The 6,478-nt window shown below is 35.7% G+C and overlaps 1 protein-coding gene across 1 annotated transcript in view; it reads left to right on the forward strand.

Annotated features, from left to right (window-relative positions):
* LOC136832162 (baculoviral IAP repeat-containing protein 7-like) overlaps positions 1-6,478 on the forward strand; it is a 99,847-nt gene that overhangs the window by 49,998 nt on the left and 43,371 nt on the right. The window lies entirely within an intron of this gene.

Below are 6,478 nucleotides of genomic sequence, written 5' to 3' on the forward strand. Positions count from 1 at the left end.
TCGAGAATCTGATACGAAACCAAGTCTTGATGCCCTCAAGTCGTTCGGTTAATTCAGAAACAACAAAACGATGAAAAACAATGACCGGCAGAAATTAGGGCACTCTTACGAGATCTTTTGTAGGCAACTGTATCTAAGTTGTTAGCTTTTGAGGTGCATCACAGCAACAAGTGCGGATTAATGATTATGAAGTCATTTAGATAGTAAGTGCAAAAAAAAAAAATGGCTGAAAGTCAAGAAGAGTGGCTTGTGCAGGTCCTTTGCCGCACCCTGACAGAATAGACAGCGCATTTTTGTTTTATAATCATAATACGTATTCATTTCTCCATACATTATGCTCAGGATTGATAAATAAATAAATACTTCAGTTATCTGAATCAAATAGAGTAAAAAAAAAATCCTGAATTAAAGCTCCCCTTAATATACAGCAAAAGGCAGCAGCTTCTCTGGGGAACGGAGGAACATCATAATTTCTTTCAAGGGCACGGGGGAACTTTTTTGTGGGCATCACTGAAGGATACGGGTATTCTGAGAGAGGTTGTCGACCTTCTTAAGTCCGCCTTCATTGAATACAGAAAAAGACTACAATATGTATCTTGTGGTTCATGGTATTCTCCCGGAAATACTTGCAACCAGCTTTGTAGACTCAGTGCCATAGAGATTAGAAAATGCTGCTGCACTGGTTGTTTAGAATGTTAGATTGAATAATGGGGATTCGTCATTCACAATTTGTCAATCTGGGTACCAGTTTTTTTATGTATCCCCTTTTCCTCTCGCTTTATCATTATTTTCGAATCATGTAAAACAATTATTACAATTTTTGTTGTAGTTGTCTGTAGTGGTAGTAACAGATTCATATCCATCACTAAACAAATATTTAATCTAACAGATGTTGTTACTGCATCACATGTCACCCTTATCTCTTTCAACAGGCTGAACTACAGCACTGTACAGTCAGGACCCAATGAATACAGTATTTCCAGACCTCAGCGTTTCGGATAGGGCAAGGGTGGTGCGTGGCGCTCCCCCATTATACTTTCTTCATCAATTTATTTGGTGTTTGAATGCGCCAAAGACCTAAAAAATACTAAAATATCCGGTTCTAAATTTTCTTTTTATCATATTAATATCTCTCGAAAACTGTCTTATACACTGGGTAACGATGTAAACAATGCCTTTAATCTATAAACATAGAGCAGATTCTGAGCTGAATAGCCAGGTCTTGTGAGGGGGTCGTGGTGAAGCTAAGCTGCCCTTGGGGCATGGTCTTTAGATATAAAGAAAAGAAAAAGTCAGAAATGGCACAGGATTGTTATTTCAGCCTTGAATATTCCTATTTGCATGAATGTAAAAAAAAAACAAATCAACAAATTTTACATACCGAGCAGAGAGAAAGAGTCAGCATATACATAAAGTAGAATATTTCTCCAAGAATATATATATAAAATATGACGATGGCTCGGTCGGAAAAAGAAGTCTGTCGCGGGTTCAAATCCGCAGCCAACCGGTCATAAACTTTGAAATTATGTACGTAATCAATGGATAGGTTTGTTATTTCTTCTAAAAAACATAACAGACGCCTCAATCTCGAACTGTCGGCCTAACCGCTCAACTGCTGGGAAAAGGGAGCTGGGGATTTGGCGCGATACATATACATGTGTTACCGGGGCCAAAGCGATGTCAGGCAGGGCAGCCGATCGAGGCTATCAAAAGTCGCTTCAAAGAAGGCATCGTGCTTACCCCATATGAAAAATGGGAAAAAGCACGTTGAACAGAAAGAAGATATATATATATATATATATATATATATATATATATATATATATATATATATATATATATATATATATATATAAAATTATATATGTGTGTGTGATTGTTCTTTTATATAGGGAGAGAAAATGGAAAGCATTGTAGAAGACAGAGATCCAAGATAGGATTCAGATGCCCTCGTAAACAACAAAGCTGTGGTCGAAACGACTGAGAAAAAAATTCTCTGAACTTGCAATCGTATATTATCTCTTCTTTCTAACTTGTTCGGTAACTGAAAATAGGTTTATGAAAATGTCTTGTTGCCGTTGGGATGATATTCTTCTGACCGTTTTATATTAATCTTGTTTTACAGTTAATAAAACGCATCGTTGAAACGCCTTAATAGAGCTACTATGTATACATTGGTGAACAGGCCCAATCGAAGGTTGTTAACGTCCCTAAGATAAGGATTAAGAAGGAATAAACACGGTCACTTCCAGCCAAGTACTATACATCTCTTTATTCATTTGTATAAATGTTTTTTCAATCTCTACATTTAGTGCTTTACTTATACAATTTACGTACCCTAAGGAATGAATTAATACGTCAACTTTCTATTCTACTCATTTCGGTTTACAGTCATTTTATTTGTTAGCTTGGGAGCAGAATAAGATATCAATAGCCTTACAAGTTTATAAACTTATGCATTTTTATATATTATATATTTATGTTTACGTAAATACTTTGTTTATTTGAATCAGCACCTGTCTCTGAGTGAAATTTTACTAGCTTTTATGTAAAGACAGATTCTTTTTTATATATATATATATATATATATATATATATATATATATATATATATATATATATATATATATATATACTGTATATATGTGTGTGTGTGTGTGGGCGTGTGTATGTGCAGTACTGGACACCTGTTTGTATTAAACACAATGATTTTAAGGGCAACCTGCTTTTGGTTAAAAACGTGAAAAACATACATGGAAAAAAGTCAAAGTTTATCTTTATAACTCGAAGTAGTTACTGTATGCTATTCTGAATGATTCTGATATTATGGACCCTCTTATGATCTCATGGATGGGAGGGGGTAAGCGCTTCAATCGTATCGAGGCAAAGACGATAATAAAAGATACCTTATATCTCTTCAGAAGCTTCAAGCATGTACTGGCGAAGGCTGTTGGATGCTTGTTAATTTGTAAAATAATCGTGTCTATAAAAAAGAATCGGTTATTTTTATCTACATTTTCTGTAGAACTTGGTCGACATCATAACTTGATTTATTTTCCATTTGTCTCAGCCACTCTCCAGCAAGTATTTTTTCTCTTTCGAAAAACCTTACCTGTTAACTGTAAAGTCTATTTGCAGTCGTCTTCTCACAGATCAGGCGCCACAGTGTCTAGACAAAGAAAAACCCACAGACAGACGCCAGGATAACAAAATTGCCATAATTTTTTTGTGTTTGTTTTTTTAATAGCTAAGGCACATAATGTTCATTGACATAATTATAAATGCTACATGCCTCGAAAGCATGGAATCTTTGGCGCATTGAACGGTGCCGGTAGACAGATCAGCCTCAGTGCAAGATCTAGACTTACGTTTTCCAGTACGGAGTGAGAGAGCTCAAGTTCAAAAACTTTTATTTAGGATAAATATTCTTTTGGAATCCATGACATACAGAATCTAAAAGAGAACTGAGTAAATGCATCTTTCCATATATCTCTCTTTCTCTCTTGAGGCAGGACAACCATGGAACCCCACTTTCTTCTATGTTTTTATCAAATTTCAAGGTGACTTCCTTAGTGTAGGGTCCAGATTCCATAGGAACCAGCAATTCGTGTAAAATTAGCAGGACATTTATTTGTGGCCACAGGTCTCTGTCTCTGTCTCTGTCTCTGTCTCTCTCTCATACACACACTTACACAAACACACGCACACATATATATATGTATGTGTGTATAGTCACTTATACTCGATGGCATTTTGATATTCAAAAATATCAAGCCACAAATATTTCAATATCGAAGTCACTATATCGTCGAGATAACTTGCGTTCAAAGGGAATTATATATGACACATCCAAATGGGATTATTATTGATAAGGGCATCTGCCCTGGCCAGGATTCAAAATAAAACATTTGTTGTGTAATACATATACATATATATATATATTTATATATATATATATATATATATATATATATATATATATATATATATATATATATATATATATATATATATATATATATATATATATATATATATATATATATATACTGTATATGTGCGTGTGTGCTTGTGCGTTTGTGTGCATGTAGGTCTAGAGAGAGGGATTAAGATGCATTTGTTTGCGTGCATAAATATTCCTATTTACTATAAACACATTAATACATCAAACTAAATCATCATCGCTGCCTCCAAAGTAATGATAATAACATGATCCCATACAATATAATTGCTCTGAATTATGCCATCACTGATTTCATTGGTCTTAATGATCAAGTTATTGTCAAGTAATAGACTATTGTAGTACAGTACACACTCTGCACTGGCTTTGATTAGAACGTAACGATGTATATCCTCTGCTATAATTGCTTCATATACTGTTCGTAATGGACAGTGACAATTGTTGACGTACCTATATGTTTATTTGTTCTTTTTATTTGGTTCATCTATAGTGTTATTCATTTTTGACTATGTATGCTCTCTGTTTCTCTTCCGCCACATTTAGGCGTTCGAGTCCGAGGAAGTTTGATTTACCAGTGAATGATAATAAAAGAAGAAATTGTCCAAATACTGTGAAATGAAGCGTTCGACAGGAAATGAGAAAAACATGAAACAAAGCCATGCATTTCATGTCCAGCCAAGCCTATGCCGTTAACATTCGATACACGCATTCTTTTCAGAAATAAAATTGCTCAATTTTCCTCAAATTGAGAGACCTTTGAATGACAAAAGCCAAAAGGTGTTCGTAGAATGACTATAAACAAAGTTTAATAGAACAAAATATGAACATTTTGTGCAGCCGATGCCAGAAAGTGCGGAAAATACAATACATTTTTTTAACAACAGAAAGGGCGTTATTGTCATCGCTTTCAACCAAGAATTGCTATTCAGTGGATGGCCACAGGACGAGGTGATGACATACTAGTATCCAAAGGCTTTCGTTGGTGTTAAAGTGTATTACTTTATTCCTCGTTAATGTCTGCACTGATTCACCCAGTAGTTCAGTCGTTAACGTATAGGCTTACGTCATCTGTTTAAGTAATAGAGTAATTAATAAATCAAAGAGAGTATTCCAGCATTTTGCTCTTTTTTTCCTGCTTAAAGATTACTCTACGCATTCAGAAAAGAAAAATAATTGACTGGATCGGCAAATGAGCCTTTCATTAAATCAAATGTTTTGGAATTTCTCCCTTTGCGACTGCTTTCTTAGATTCTTACAACACATATTTTTACGTAAAAGAATAGTAAGTCTGAGAGTTAACTGGAGGCCTTGCTGATCTTCGCGTAGATAAAAAAAACTAGTATAAAATGCGCCGAAGTTTCTCCGGCGCAATCGAGTTTTCTGTACAGCGTATAATCAAAGGGGATCCGCCAGAGCTGACATTCAAAATTGGAAAGATTACAAGAGCCAATAAAAACAAATGCAGCAATCGACTTCTTAAGTCTAGCAGAAGAAGAAAACAGTAATTAAACTAAGTATTACTAAGATGGTTATCACCTTACAAGGTGTGATTAGAGGTGAATTAGCAAATTAAAATGACAACTTACTTTTTTAATTTTCAGTTTGAAGAGGCCACTTATAGACCGTGGAGACATGTTCAGTCGCCATTCTCTCATTTGTCACCAGAACTTCCTCTCCGAGAACTTTGGAAAGAAGTTAATAAGTGCACAATATAATTCGCGTTACAATGAGTGAGGAAGTTGTCAGGCATAGAGGAAACCATTAAGAAGATTGCATGGAGCTCTAATTGATAATTAGGACCCACCTGTGGATAAACTTTGATTAAACTAGGTTAATACGTCTGTCCTAATTTGCTTCTTACGGGCGATTAATTGCTCGTGAACTTAATTAAGAGTCGTCGAGTGTTACTACTGACAGGCATAACTAGAAAGCTCGAAGGAAGGACAGGATATTACAATGCTAATTTATCTGCAAATATTAAGTCGACGCAGATGTGCACCAGAACCGAAAGTCCTGTCAAAGGTGTGTTTTGTTAACATTTGAGCAAAATAACTTTTTACAAAATGTACGAAGTTCTTCCGCACCTCCACCCCCAACCCCTTTTCCCTTCTGCTAGGAGCCTTCCCTCCACAACCAGCCCCCCCCCCAAACCCCACCTCTTCCCCCAGTGAAGAGGCACTACATCCTTCTCCTCCACCTGACAGCCTTAATACCCTCTGATGAGCCCCTCCTTTCCTCCACCCATCTATAGTCGGGGTTCAGCAACCTCCTTCAGGATAAAGAAAACTTTCCTTTTGTAATCGTTTATTTCTCTTTCATACACTAGCGGATCCGGGGTGGGGCCACATGGGCGCGTGCCCCCCCTCCCTCCACATGAAAAATAATAATAAAATAATAATGTTGAAGATTTAGATAATAATAACATAAATAAATATAAAAATGGGGAAAATCAAAAATCGATTAAAGAAATAATATATATATATGTGCGTGTGTGTGTGTGTGTGTATGTATAATATG

This window comes from Macrobrachium rosenbergii, chromosome 49 (assembly GCF_040412425.1).
Source record: "Macrobrachium rosenbergii isolate ZJJX-2024 chromosome 49, ASM4041242v1, whole genome shotgun sequence".
Classification (NCBI taxonomy): Eukaryota; Metazoa; Arthropoda; class Malacostraca; order Decapoda; family Palaemonidae; genus Macrobrachium; species Macrobrachium rosenbergii.